The following is a 14,644-nucleotide window of genomic DNA, read 5'->3' as shown; positions in this document are numbered from 1 at the left end:
AACAAGACATAATTTCTTTCTTATCCTCAATAGTCCACTCTATCGTCTTTATGGCTGTTCTTTAGCCTATCCGTTTTAGTGATTTTTGGTGACTGCTACTTCCTTCTACAACAAGGAGGCATCCCCCAACCTTGGTATGGCCTAGCCCCATTGTAGAAATGATTCCTTATTTTTGAGGATTCTACACTGTCATTTTTTTCAGTCCTGCCACCAGTGCGCCTACCAGGACTGGGAACTTTTTTATCCTGGGTCTTGTGCACGCAGCTATCTTTTTTAATTTTTCAAACTACTTCTTTTAAAAGTTTGAATGGACTGAATGGAGATCCCCATACAGTGCTAAATGGGAAGATTTCTCTTTTCCGCAATGTAGTGCAATCTCGAAGTTGGTATATTTAAGTAGCGGGGGGGGACGTGGGGTCTTGCCGGGGGGCTTGGCCCCCTGCTATGCATGCTTAGTTTTTTTTTTCTTTTTTTTCTTGTATTTCAGTGTTCTAACTTTTAAATGTATGTGTGTGTGTGTGTGTGTGTGTGTGTGTGTGTGTGTGTGTGTGTGTGTGTGTGTGCGTGTTTGTTTGTATGTGTGTGTGTGTGTGTGTGTGTGTGTGTGTGTGTGTGTGTGTGTGTGTGTGTGTGTGTGTGTGTGTGTGTGTGTATATATATATATATATATATATATATATATATATATATGTCATGTTTTTTTTCCCATCATGCCTGAGCAGGAAGGATAATGATTCTATGGATTTCTAGTCCAATCAGTGAGGCCAAATGTTTCTGGAACTTATGCTTGTCCTTGTCCCTTGCAGTGCTGTTGAAAAACATTGTGTACTTTGCCCAGAGAGCCAGATGTGCAAGGAAACACTGCATTAATGAAGACAAGTATCTATCTCTTGATTCTTTTACTAAAATCTCCTTCACTGTAGTTGTGTGCCCTGGTTATGTATGGATGTTGTGTACACACACGTGTGTGTGTGTGTGTGTGTGTGTGTGTGTGTGTGTGTGTGTGTGTGTGTGTGTGTGTGTGTGTAAAATATACAATTATATTTCTGCAGATCATAAAATGTAAGAATACTCTACACTCTACCTCTCATATGGAGAACTCTCTTTATGAAATAACTTTAGTAGAATTTTGAATTTATGTATAATCCCTTTTAATCTGCTATCAGTTTTAACACTGTTAAATTAATTGTAATTGTTGTGCATTGCATTTGTATTTGTCTATTTGAGATTTTTTTATAATGTTTAAGTATGTCTAATACCTACTGTCATCTATATTGTCTGGAGCTTTTCTCCCCAGGACTCCATTGAAAATGGGTTCATTTTGGCCCAATGGACTATCCTGGTAAACCAACTGCAAATAAATAAATAAATAAATGGTTGCATAAGTGTGCACACCCTTAAACTAATACTTTGTTGAAGCATCTTTTGATTTAATTGCAGCATTCAGTCTTCTTGGGTGCACACCTACCATCAATTAAAGACACTCTGATTAACTCTAAGTAAAGTTCAGCTGTTCTAGTAGGATTTTCCTGACATTTATTCAGTTGCCTGCTACAGCAAAAGCCGTGGTTCCCAGAGAGCTTACAAAGCATCAAAGGGATCTCATTGTTGAAAGGTATCAGTCAGGAGAAGGGTACAAAAAAAACTCCACAGCATTGGATATACCATGGAACACAGTGAAGACAGTTATCAAAAAGTGGAGAAAATATGAGACAACAGTGACGTTGCAAAGAAATGGACGTCCCTCCAAAATTGATAAAAAGACAAAACAAAAACTGGTCAGGGAGGCTGCCAAGAGACCCTACTGCAACACTGAAGGACTTGCAGAAATTTCTGGCAAGTACTGGTTGTGTACTACATCTGACAAGCTCTTGTATTCTCCATATGTCTGGGCTATGGGGTAGGGGCTGCAAGACAGAAACCTTTTCTTACACAGAAAAACATCCAGGCCTGGCTAAAATTTGCAAACATCATGTCTACCAAAAGCATGTGGAAAAATGTGTTATGGTCTGATGAGACCAAGCTAGAAGTTTTTGGCCACAGTTCCAAAAGGTACGTTTAGTGCAAAAACAACACTTCACATCACCAAAAAAACACCATCCTCCCAGTGAAGCATGGTGGTGGCAGTATCATGCTTTGGGGCTGCTTTTCTTCTGCTGGAAGTGGGGCTTTAGTCAAGGTGGAAAGAATTATTCACAGTTCCAAATACCAGTCACTTTTGGCCCAAAACCTTCAGCCATCTCCTAGAAAGCTGAAGATGAAGAGGAATTTCACCTTTCAACATAACAATGACCCCAAGCATACATCCAAATCAACAAAAGAATGGCTTAACCAGAAGAAAATTAAAGTTTTGGAATGGCCCAGCCACAGCCCAGGCTTAAATCCAACAAAAAATCTGTGGGGTGTCCTGAAGAAGGCTGTGCACAAGAGAGGCCCTCGCAATCTGACAGATTTGGAGCACTTTGCAAGGAAGAGTGACAAATATTGCCAAGTCAAGATGTACCATGCTGATAGACTCCTACCCAAGAAGACTGAATGCTGTAATTAAATCAAAAGGCGCTTCAGCAAAATATTAGTTTAAGGGTGTACACACTTATGCAACCAGCTTATTGTGCATTTTTTATTTTTTAGGTTTTTTCTCAACAGATTTGTTTGTTTTTCAATAGAATTGTACAGCTTACAGGTCACATTAAAGGTGGGAAAAGTTTTGGAAATGATTTATTGTGGTCTCATTTTTTTATATCACAAAAACCTGGGATTTTAACAGGGGTGTGTAAACATTTTATAGCCATTGTGTGTGTCTGTGTGTGTGTGTGTGTGTGTGTGTGTGTGTGTGTGTGTGTGTGTGTGTGTGTGTGTGTGTATATATATATATATATATATATATATATATATATATATATGAGTTTGTCAGATTATTGAGTTTTCAGAAACTTGAACTTCATTACGTTGAGACTACATGTTTGATTTTTCTGAAAACTCAATACATTTTTATGGAGATAATTGGAAGTGGGGACTGGGGAATTAACCATTTTCCCCTCTGTAGTGTTAATGGGGTTTGAAAGGGTGTTGTGGAATTTGCCTGCCTGCAAAAACACAAGATTTTTTTTTTCATTCCATTTTCCAACAAAATCTATATTCTGACTTAAATCCTTGTATATGGATATATATATATATATATATATATATATATATATATATATATATATATATGTGTGTGTATATATATATATATATATATATATATATATATATATATATATATATATATATACATCTAAGGGTATATGCTATAACCAGTAATTAACAAAATCAGAATAACAGTGTACTATAGAGCTTATGTAAAGTGGCCTAGCTGAAGTATTTTTTTTTTTTTTGCTTATTTTTTTTGCTCGATGGATCACTTTACACAGCCTCTCTAAAACTCTGTTACTGTAGATGCATTTTGAGCTGGAAATGAAGAATAGGTCTATATTATTTCTTCGACACCTAAGCATAGAAGTTTCAAAATCTCGAATGGCCATATACGTGAATTCTTTCCTCGGGAAAAAATTTGCTTGGTCATTATCAGGGATTTGTACTTTCCCTAATGTAGAGCAATCTCGGAGTTGGTATATTTAGTTATGGGGGTGTGGGGGGCACAACCCCCCACTATATTTAGGTTGAAAAACTAATTTTATTTGCGGACGGCCTAGCGAATTCTTTCCCGAGGAAAGAATTTGCATATATGGCTGTTCGAGATTTTGAAACTTCAATGCTTGGGTGTCGATCATTTAGCATTCAACAACCTAAGCTGTCAAAGAAATAATATAGACCCGAAAAATTCTGTTTTGGTTTGCTGTAAGGAGCCCTCAGCTGATACCTTTCCCCCTGACTATAGGTAAACAAATTAGAGGTGTTAGTAGATGACCAAGGAGCAGGAAAGAAAGTATTCTTGTTTATATGGAAAATACTTGAACAATTTAGTATGGGATACATTAATTATGTACTTAATGAGTAGGAGAAAATAAGGTTTTAATGATTTACTCCAGAAAGTAAGAGACAGTTTGTGTCACCCAGTAGTTATTGGCTGGAGAATTAGTAGGCTATCTAATTACAGTGGTGGGGAGGTTCCAGAAAGGAATGCAGGAACCCATGCAGAACAAAGGACAGTCAACTACATCAGAATGAGTGTGTAAAGGACATTGTGCCACTTCCCTGCCTGGTATTCTCTTATCACTTCTCTAAAGTCAGATTCTCCATTTCTGTCTCATGGGAACAGGTTGTTTCAGAAAATGGGTTCTCAAACTGACTCAGTGGGAAGAGATCCCCCTTTACAGGGCCTTATTCCTCATCTCTAAGACCAAACAACTCTGTTCCTTCTTGTCCTACAACACATGCTTCATTGGGTTGAGGGGTAATATGAATAGTTCCTTTCGGTCAATGAGGAAGAGGTTTTCATTCAGGAATGTTTATGTTGTTGTGTCTTTCGGCTTTTCCCAGTTAGGGGTTGCCACAGCGGAACTCCGGTCCGCTAATGATTGGCAGTTGACTTTTACGTACTGAGTTGCCAGCTCTGCTGCACAACCTTCAGCGAAGGTACGCCCATTCACGCATGTCTCCACTCAGAAGACACTCTAGCTGAGAATTGAACCAGACAGCGTCTTACTGTGAGGCAACAACGCTATCGCAGCACCACCACCGCAGTGTTCATTCAGGAATGTTTATGATGCCCAAAAAAAAGGACTGGAGGTCAGTTATGGACCTTTGTCTTAAACCAGTTTGTGATAGTGGCCAGTTCAAGATCCTTTCAGAACACAATCTCTTACCACTTCTTGCCCATTTGAGATTGCCTGTATGGTACACATGTAAGGAAAACAGTATTTGATAGTCAGATTGTGCAAGATGGTACTGATATCAGCTGTGATGTTTATTATTTCCATTATGCTAAACTGCAAGATTTCTGCATCTAATGGCCTGACATCACCCTGTGCAGAATGTGGCTAAGTTATCTTGACCAGTGGAAAGGAGACTGCACAAATATGGATGTAAATTTGTTTTGAACTACTTTCTGGTTTTGTGACACAAGCACCAGTGAATATTAATGAGTATTTTCAGTTTAAAAACTGGTTTCCCCTGTTATTCTGCTCATACCTCATCTGACACTGTTTTTAGGATTCCTGTGAAAATGCTAAGCCATTGTCTGGGACTTAGGGTTTCAGTGCATATGCATCACACCTCATTCTTCATCTCCTGTTGCTGAACGGTCAGTTGACATTAGACTGAGGAGTCATGATGTCTGCATAATGAATTATTTATTTATTTGCTTTTTGTTTACTGGGAAAGTCCACTAGGCCTAGGAGAACCCATTTTCAGTGGAGTTCCAGGGAGAAAACCTCCATGGCATAAATAATTACATTTAAAATTTACAGAATATAAAAAAGAAAAAAAAAATCAATGAGCAGTCAACAATAAATGAAAAAATATTTACAAATGTAGGTGCGAACAGTTCACAGTTGTATATAAAGTAGTCATTGCTGATCTTAATTGTTTACAATAGTAATAGAAGTATTTGTTGTTCTTTCAGAGTTAGTATCTTACCAGTAATAGAGCTGTTATTTTATCATTAATACAGCTGAATAGATTCATTAGAGGTTACATGATAGTCTAGGGGGGTTTGATGCAATTACATATCCACAGGATCACATGATCATAGGAAGTTACTAGGCTATTGACCCTGAGGCCCTTATAAGCCTAGCCAAGAGTTTAGCCCATGCATAGACAAATCAGCACCCGATGTCCCTGTCCAGCAGGGACACGGGTGGAATCCCTGGGATGTATTTTCTATTTCCCATCCAGTTAGCTGATTTGTGCTTAAAAAGGGGTAAAGAGATACTCTGCTTGATGTGGAGAGGGAGTCTATTCCATAGATGGGGGAGTTTCTGGGACACAAATCTGTCCCGTCAGTAAGTCCTATTGCTGTCACAGACCAGGTTGAGGTCGCGTGTGCGGGTTACTTGAGTGGAGTTTGACTTGAGGATATGTAGCAGTCCCATCAAGGTGGGGTCCGAGATCACCTTGTATGCCAGACAGAGGTCACCTCTGAAGAGTCTGTTTGAAACAGAGTAGAGGGATAGGGCTTTTAGCCTATCTGTGTATGGTGGATTTTTGAGGCCCTGGATTCTCCTGGTGAGGAACCTTTGTGGTCTCTCCAGCTGCTGCATGTGCTTTGTGAGGTACATGCCGAATGGGGCATTGTACTCAATAATGGGTCTTATAAGGGAAGAATACAGGGATGTTATGACCGCCTTGTTCCTGGATGAGATACCCTTACTTATGAGGTGCGCCATGTAGAAAGCTTTCTGTACAATGGAAGCAACATGTTGGTCAAAAGTCAGGCTGCTATCAATCTGGGTGCCCATATCCCTCACGACTGACTGTGTGCTTAGAACATTGTTATTAATGTGGTAATTTGTGAGGACATCTTTCTCCCCAAAGGAGATGATGATGCATTTTTTTGTATTCAGCTTGAAGCCATGTTTCTGACACCAGTCATTTGTTTGGGTGAGACCCTCTTGGAGGATGTCCATGTCACTAGGGGAATTGATGACAGCTCCCAACTTGCAGTCATTTGCAAACTTGGTCAGCCATAGCCCACTGGTTTTGGCCTGTACCTCAGAAACGTATATCCAAAATAACAGAGGCCCCAAGACTGAAACCCTGGGGTACGCCACTTGATATAGGTCTACTGCATGAGGTGGCTTCCCCTATTTTGATTAGGTGGGTTCTATCAGTGAACCAGTTACCTACCCATCTGGTAACATACAGATTGATGCCTAGTTGAGAGAGTTTATCTATTATGCCAGAGTGGGGAATAGTGTTAAAGGCTTTGGTCAGGTCAAGGTAGGTGATCTGCACTGTCTTCCCTTCATCCATGGCTTTGGTGACTTTCTCAAAAAATTCGACCAAATTTAACAGACATGACCTCCCCTTGACGAAGCCAAACTGTATGGGAATGAGTGTTTGGAGGTTGCCAATGTCCTTGTTAATGAGGTTGATGATAATCCATTCTATGGCCTTGCAGATCAGGCTAGTTAGGCTGATGGGTCTATAATTTCCTGGATCAGTGGACACTCCATCTTTCTGTAAAGGGGTGACAGTGGCTGACTACCAATCTGCTGGGACAAAACTGGTACTCAGGTTTTGGTTTAATAGGGCACTTAATGGTGCTGCAATTTCCTGCCTGAGTTCATGTAGGATGCAGCCTGGGATCTTGTGTCTCAACAACATATGCATTATTTTATTTATTTGTTTATTTATTTATTTTTATTTATTTGTGTGACATTTGTTAATTGGGGTAGTCCGACTGGGCAAAAGCCCCTTTTCAGCGGAGGCCTGAGAAGAAAAGATCAGTAGTAAAAAAGAAAGACAACAAATATCATGGTAAAAATAATCACAGAGAACTAAGATTTATTTATTATTATTTATTTATTTCCAATTTGATTACCGGGGAGGTCCACTGGGCCCTGAGAGCCCGTTTTCAGTGGAGGCCCAGGGAGAAAACTCCATGAAACAGATTACAGTAAAGATAGCAAGTCAATAAAAATAAAAATACAAGTACAAATACATATCAAATAATACAAAGCATGAGCAATATTGCCCATAGTGGAAAGATATCGTGCAGAAACATTTTAACAAATTCAGACAGTTAAAGTCAAAAGTCAAAAGCTATTTACAATATTTACAGAGTGTGAGAGATTATATAGGAATTAGCTGTGGAAGGTTATAGCCAGCTATAAGGTGCTTAGTAACTCAGGAGGATACCCTCCCAAGGACTTTTGTTAAAGAGTTCTAGGTAGGGGGAATGCAGTTACATTTCCATTTGGAGAAGAGGTAGGTGTAAAGCTGAGTTTTGATATTACATATTACACAATACAAGATATTACAGAACAAATTGGCTAACAGTTAATAACCAGGTCAGTTATAACAGGTGAATAATAATGAATAAAGAAAAAAAAGTAAGCATACACAATATAAGTATGTGTAAACAAACAATTACTTGACCATCTAACCAAAAATAATTTACTTTCCAACTGTCAACATGGTTTTAAACCTTCACATAGCACTACCACAGCCCTTCTCTCCTTTACAGATTGTATCAACAAAAACCGCAATCTTTACAAGCTTTCTTCAGCACTATTCATTGACTTGTCTGAAGCTTTTGACATGGTAAATCATCAAACTCTCATCAAAATGCTGGAATCCCTGTCACTAGATACATCTTCTATAAAGTGGTTCCAGTCCTACCTCGATAAAAGACAACAGGCCATACTATGGCACAAGTCTCTCTCCTCTCACCTGCCCATCAACCTTGGTGTCCCCCAAGGTTCCATCCAAGGACCTCTACTTTTTTTCCATATTTATCAACAACCTTCACCTTGCCATCCCCCAAGCCACATACATTCAATATGCAGACAACTCCACTCTGACATGCTCAGCTACCACCTCTTCCGAAATTCAATCTCTTACCCAACAAGTATTTAACACGATTGAGAAATGGTTCACACATAGAAGCCTTCTCCTAAACCCCAAAAAGACTAAACTCCTCCTCATCTCTCCCACCAATAAGTCCTCTCCTCTTGATTTCTCAGTTATCTCTACCAATAAAACTATTATATCCCCCGAACCTTCCACCAAACTATTAGGTATCACCATAGACAGCAATCTAAACTTTGATATCCATATCAACAATACTATAAAAACTGTCAACAAAAATCTAGGCTCTCTCTATAGGATTAAATCCTTCCTCCTACCTTCAGCAAAAACCACTATAGCACACACTCATCTAATCTCTTCACTTCTTTATGCCTCTCCCATTTTCACTAATCTATCTAAAAATAATCTTAGCAAATTGGAAATGTCCTACAATAATATTGTCAGATTTGCTACAGGACACCCATTTAGAACCCACCATTGCATTCATTTAAAGCTGCTGGGATGGCTTGAACTACAAAATCTGATTAAATTCCATCAACTATGTATAGCCCACAACACTCTTTACAAACCTTCCAAAACTCCTATTCTATCCACACTCATCACTCCCTATAAAAACCTGAAATCCTTAAGGTCTTCTCAGAGACTTCTAGTACATACCACTAAACCAAACAAGGCTGGTGACTCCCTCTTTTCTAATACAGTTGGAAATGTCTTGAAATCTCTTCCCCAGTGAACTCTCCTCAATTCCCTCTCTCTCGTGCTTCAAAAACAAATTGAAAGTGTTCCTCAGAACACACTGGTTATGCCCCTGTACTAAACCTGACTAGTTATATGTCTCTAACTACTTTGCTTTTCCTACCCCTTCATCTCAATAGCTGTAATTTCCTTACTTATTATCCACAATAGTATCTCCCTCTAGAACATCTTGTTTTGTACTAGCATGCTATCTTATGCCTGTACTCTGCACTGCTGAATTTTACTGTGATAACCAGTAATATGAATTGTAAATATGATTTTGTTTTTGTTAATGTTAACTTATTTGTTATCTTGTTAATATCATTGTTATATCTTGGAGCTTATCTCCCCGGGCCTCTACTGAAAATGGACATGTATCCAGTTAGACTAGCCCGGTCAACAAATGTAAAATAAATAATAAATAAAATAAATGTGAAAAGTAATTCAGGTAAAAACAGCGTAACAAGAATGTACAATTTCTAAGACATAATAGTGTGCAACCACTTACAAGCAAAGATAGGATGATAAGATGAAGGAAGAATAAATGACAGAAGAGATCACCAGTTAGGAAAAAGAAATAAGTGGAGAGGAATAGAGAAGTTATAGTACAGAATATAGAGAGGAGAAGACTTCATGTAGGAAGCAGTTGTAAATGAAAGTCAGGCAAAACACTATGGTAGTAGGAGCTAAGAGGGCAACATACGGATTAGTAGTGTTATTTTATTTTATAGAGGAAGCAGCATAGAGAGGGGTGAGAAGAAGGGAAGAATTATGTTGGGTCATTACAAAAGTATGACCATTTATTTATTAGCAGCTACTATTTTTTAAGAAACAGGGTACACTTCAAGCTTTACTAAGTAACAAATCTCAATAGTAAGTTACGGATCTCAGGCACAGGTGTATAAATTAATACACACACATATTTTTTCTGTGCAGCTTTTCTGACTCATGCATTTTTCCTTCACTTTATGAAGAAAAGAGTGTTCAGTTACAAAATAAACAAAAAACAAACATTACTTTTATGTGGTAAAGAGTTAGTAAAGGTGGAGTACTGCACATGTCAAGAATGAGTCAAATATAAACGCTTCCTCTACCTATGCACAACATTGCTTTCCATCTAATGTCTCAGTCACTGAAAATCTTAGCTGTCATTCCAGGGCTACTGTTGCTGTGGTATGCAAGTGAAAAATTGTCATGACAAATCTCTATGATGTCAGCTATTTGGATTTCCAAGTATAATGTAAATGCAGTTTGTTGGTCCCATTTATGTTGGTACAAACTGAATCAGAAATGCTCTTTTTAAATTATTTTTTCCACCTGCTTTACCACCATCGTGGAATGCTACAGCACATCATGAACTGCCCTCAAATAGATGCCAGTCACATGAAAATATATAGATGTGGTAAATGAAAAGGCATGAGCAATATAAGTTGTGGGCAATGTATTTTTTAACCAGAGAACTGCACCACTTACATCTGCATCACCTCATTCATCCTAACCCCCTTTAAAGTGGGCTTTTTGGTTATTTACCCACTGACAAACTGGCCTTTTTTGGTGTTCTAAAATCTGTTCTGCTTTAGGCAATACACAATGATCCACTTATGGGTGCATTGACTGACTCATCTGTGAGCCCAAACATGGTTCATACTTGAGTAATTGGGTCCTTGTATTTAGCCTGTACTAATTGTACCAATGTTTATGGGGCTTTGAGACAATGCTGTACTGTGCAAATCAACTTCTCTGGTACCTTATCATCTGCTTTCACCACGTATAGGGATCGGCACTTGGACTCTTTCCTTCCCTGTCTCACTGCAGACATTGGGTCCGTTGTGCTGCATGCTGATCTGATTACAAACTGCTCATCTCCCACCTTAAATTCTACTACCCTGCATATCCATTTATAAATGACACTCTCCATAAGTTTCATGCACTGTGACAGGAGAGTGATGCCTCTGCACTGCTCACAGTTGTGGATGTCCCATTTGTTCTTGTACACTGGCACAAGTATGCTTATTTTCCAGTCATCTGGGATACGCTTTTCTCTCCACACTGCTATGAATACCTTCAGAAGTCATTTATCCCCTCTCTGACCCAGCATCTTTATCATATCTGCTTTGACCTCATCTGAGCCTGCTACTTTCCCTGACTTCATTATCCATAGTGATATTCTTACTTCTGTAGGGTGGTCTCCTCTTCTCTTACCATAGCCTGTTTCTTTGACACTTTTTGTCCTTCCAAATCTCTGTGTGGTTTTTGTCCTTCCAAATCTGATGGAAATACTTCTGGCTGCATTTGATGTCCTGCGGATTGGGGAGTAGATTGTTTGCTGGCATCCCTTTATAAAGTGTGTCTGACTGTCTTATCTTTCTGTCTTGGCCTTGCAACCTGATGTAGTTTCTTTGAGCCACCTACTGAGTCTCTTACCAGAAGCTAGTAGAGTGCCTCCAATGCCCTTGTCTTCGCTATTGCAACTCTTTTCTTAGCTTCTTTGTTAGGCAGCTAGTAATCCTTCCTAGGCTGGTTGGTATTTCCAATCTCCATCTTTCTCCTGTCCTCTTCCTTTCTTTTGAGGACTTCCTGGACAGCTGCATTCTATCACCCACTCTCCTTATGTACCTTATTAACATACCTGGCCCTGCCATATATTAGCTCTGTAGTCCTCATACATGCTGTCTTGAGAAGATGCCATTCTTCTTCAACCACACATATTTCCTCCTGTACTTGGTGCGCTGTAGCCCTGAGTAATTCCTTTAACTGCTGTAACTTCTATACAGTCAACTACTAGGTCTTCAGTGTGCTTTCAGTTGACCTTAGAGTCCACTCTCAACACTGCTTGCAGCTGAGTATGGCAAGCAGTGGCTTATGCTGTGGGCCAACTGCTTGGCTGGGGATGACTTTGCAATCATTGATTATACCCTTGTACCCTTTCCTTAAAAGGAGAAGTCTACATCAGTTGTCTATTGGCCATTCTTTGATGTGAACTTGTGACTGTCTTTATGAAACATGTGTTGGCTTCTGTCAAGCCATTTGCCAGACAGAAATATTGAATGACCTCTCCATTGTTGCTGTTGGCCCACCCATGTGGATCCAAGCAGTCCTCATCTTCTGTTCTGTCTGTCCCGATATGTGTATTCAAGACTCCCATTATGAACACCAATTCATGTTCATAGGTTCATAGGTTCATACTAGGCTATCTGCCCTAGGGCATTTATAAGCCTAGCCAGAATGTGTTTGGCTTTCGCCACCCATTTTAAATTTATTTTGCTATGCCCTTTTTCAAGGTTAGTATACTGTGCCTCTGTCTAACAGTGACACAGAAGTGATACCCGGGGTAAACCTATGATCACCCATCCACTCATCAAGATTCCTCTTGAAGAGAGTCAATGAGGGACTCTGCCTAACCTGGACTGGGATTTTATTCCAGAGTGAATGGAGCCTCTGGGTTATAAATCTGTCCCTCCAGCATGTCCTATTTATTTCAATGCTGAGGTTCAAGTCTCTCGAGCGCGTAGCTCGATGGGATTTGGATTTTCTGAGGTGCAGCATGTCCATTAATTCCGGGTTGGACATGGCTTTATACGTCAGGCACAGATCGCCTCTGAACAGGCGGTATGCCACTGAGTAGAGCTGGAGTTTCTTTAACCGGGCAGCATATGGCATCTGTTTGAGCCCTTTGATCCTCTTGGTGAGGTACTTTTGGGGTCTTTCCAGTTGCTGCAGGTGTCTGGTAAGGTACATCCCAAAAGGGGCATTGTACTCAATTATGGGCCTGATGAGGGATGAGTAAAGAGGCACGATGACCTCCCTGATCTAGATGTGAATCCCTTCATGATTAGGTGGGCTATATAAAATGTTTTTCTAACCACTTTGGCCACGTGGTTGTCAAATGAGAGATTGCTATCAACTTGGGTCCCCAGGTCCCTAATTACTTCTTCTGTACTTAATGGATTACCACCTATGTGGTAATTTGTGGGCACTTTGTTTTTGCCAAAGGGGATGACTATACACTTTTTGGCATTTAGCTTGAGGCCATGGCTCTGGCACCAGTTGTCTGTTTCTATGAGGCCCTTTTGGAGGATGCTTGTGTCGGCTGGAGAGTCGATTATGGCGCCCAATTTGCAGTCACCTGCGAACTTATTCAGCCACAGTCTTTCCGTGTTGGCCTGTACCTCTGAGAAATATATACCGAACAAGAGAGGTCCCAGGACTGAGCCTTGTGGGACACCACTTGTAACTGGTTTGGAGTCTGACATGGCTCCAGCAATTCTAACCATGTGGGTTCTGTCCTTGAGCCAGTTTGCAATCCATCTAGTGACATAGGGGTTTATATTTAAGCTGGTGAGCTTATCTATAATGCCCGAGTGGGGTATTGTATCGAAGGCTTTTGCGAGGTCCAGGTAGGCTGTGTGGACCACCTTTCCCTCGTCAATGGCCTTGGTGACTGTTTCAAAGAAATCAACCAGGTTTAAGAGGCAGGATCTGCCCTTAACAAAGCTGAACTGGGTAGGATCCAGTGTCTGTAGGTCCCCAATATCTTTATTTATGAGGTCCATGATGATCCTTTCCATAGCTTTGCAGACCAAGCTAGTCAGGCTTATGGGGCGATAGTTTCCAGGATCCGTTGAGGCACCACCTTTATGGAGAGGGACCACTGTTGCTGTACGCCACTCTTTGGGCACATATCCTGTAGTAAGGCTGAGATTGAACAGTAGTTTTATGTTTGGGTTTAGCTCTTCTTAGAGTTCATGTAGGATGCAGCCCGGGACACCGTCTGGTCCCATTGATGCTGTGTTTTTTGCTTTGGAGAGGGCGGCTCTTACCTGAGCATCTGAGATGTCAAGTAGGCAGCACTCTGCTGGGATAGATATTTGCCCTTTTGGTGGGGGGGGGGGGAGTTTGCACTGAACCTGTCAGCTAGGATGTTGGCAATGTCTGTGGGTTCAGTGTATTTTTTGTCCTATTGGACTAATTCTGAGCATATCTGGGAATTACCACCCAGGTTCCTAACATAACTAAAGAAAGCCTTGTGATTATCCTTAGTGTCCTGTGCAATTTTTCTCTCAAAGCTGGCCTTAGACAATTTTATGAGTGCCCGTAGTTTTTTGCTAATACAGATCAGTGATGCCTTCCCTTTTTGGGATTTTGCTCTATCATTTAGTAGCTTCCTCCTTCTATTGTATAGTTTGTTTATGGCTGAGGTCCACCAGACAGGACGTCTGCCTTTGGAGGATTGGGTCTTGGTTTTATTTGGGATTGCATGATCCATGCATTCCTGAAGGTGTTCATAGAATGCATTTCTAAAGGATTCTGCGGTCTGGGCCGTATTTTCCACAGGCCCGGGGGCTTTGAAGGATTCCACCTCAGTTTTGAGGAGTGTGAAATTTGCTTTAGAGAAGTTTTTCACTGTGGTTTTCTGGGCAGGGGTGGGGTCGGG

This window comes from Protopterus annectens, chromosome 4.part0 (genome assembly GCF_019279795.1).
Source record: "Protopterus annectens isolate FY-2018-M chromosome 4.part0, PAN1.0, whole genome shotgun sequence".
NCBI lineage: Eukaryota > Metazoa > Chordata > Ceratodontiformes > Protopteridae > Protopterus > Protopterus annectens.
This window is presented reverse-complemented; position numbering follows the sequence as displayed.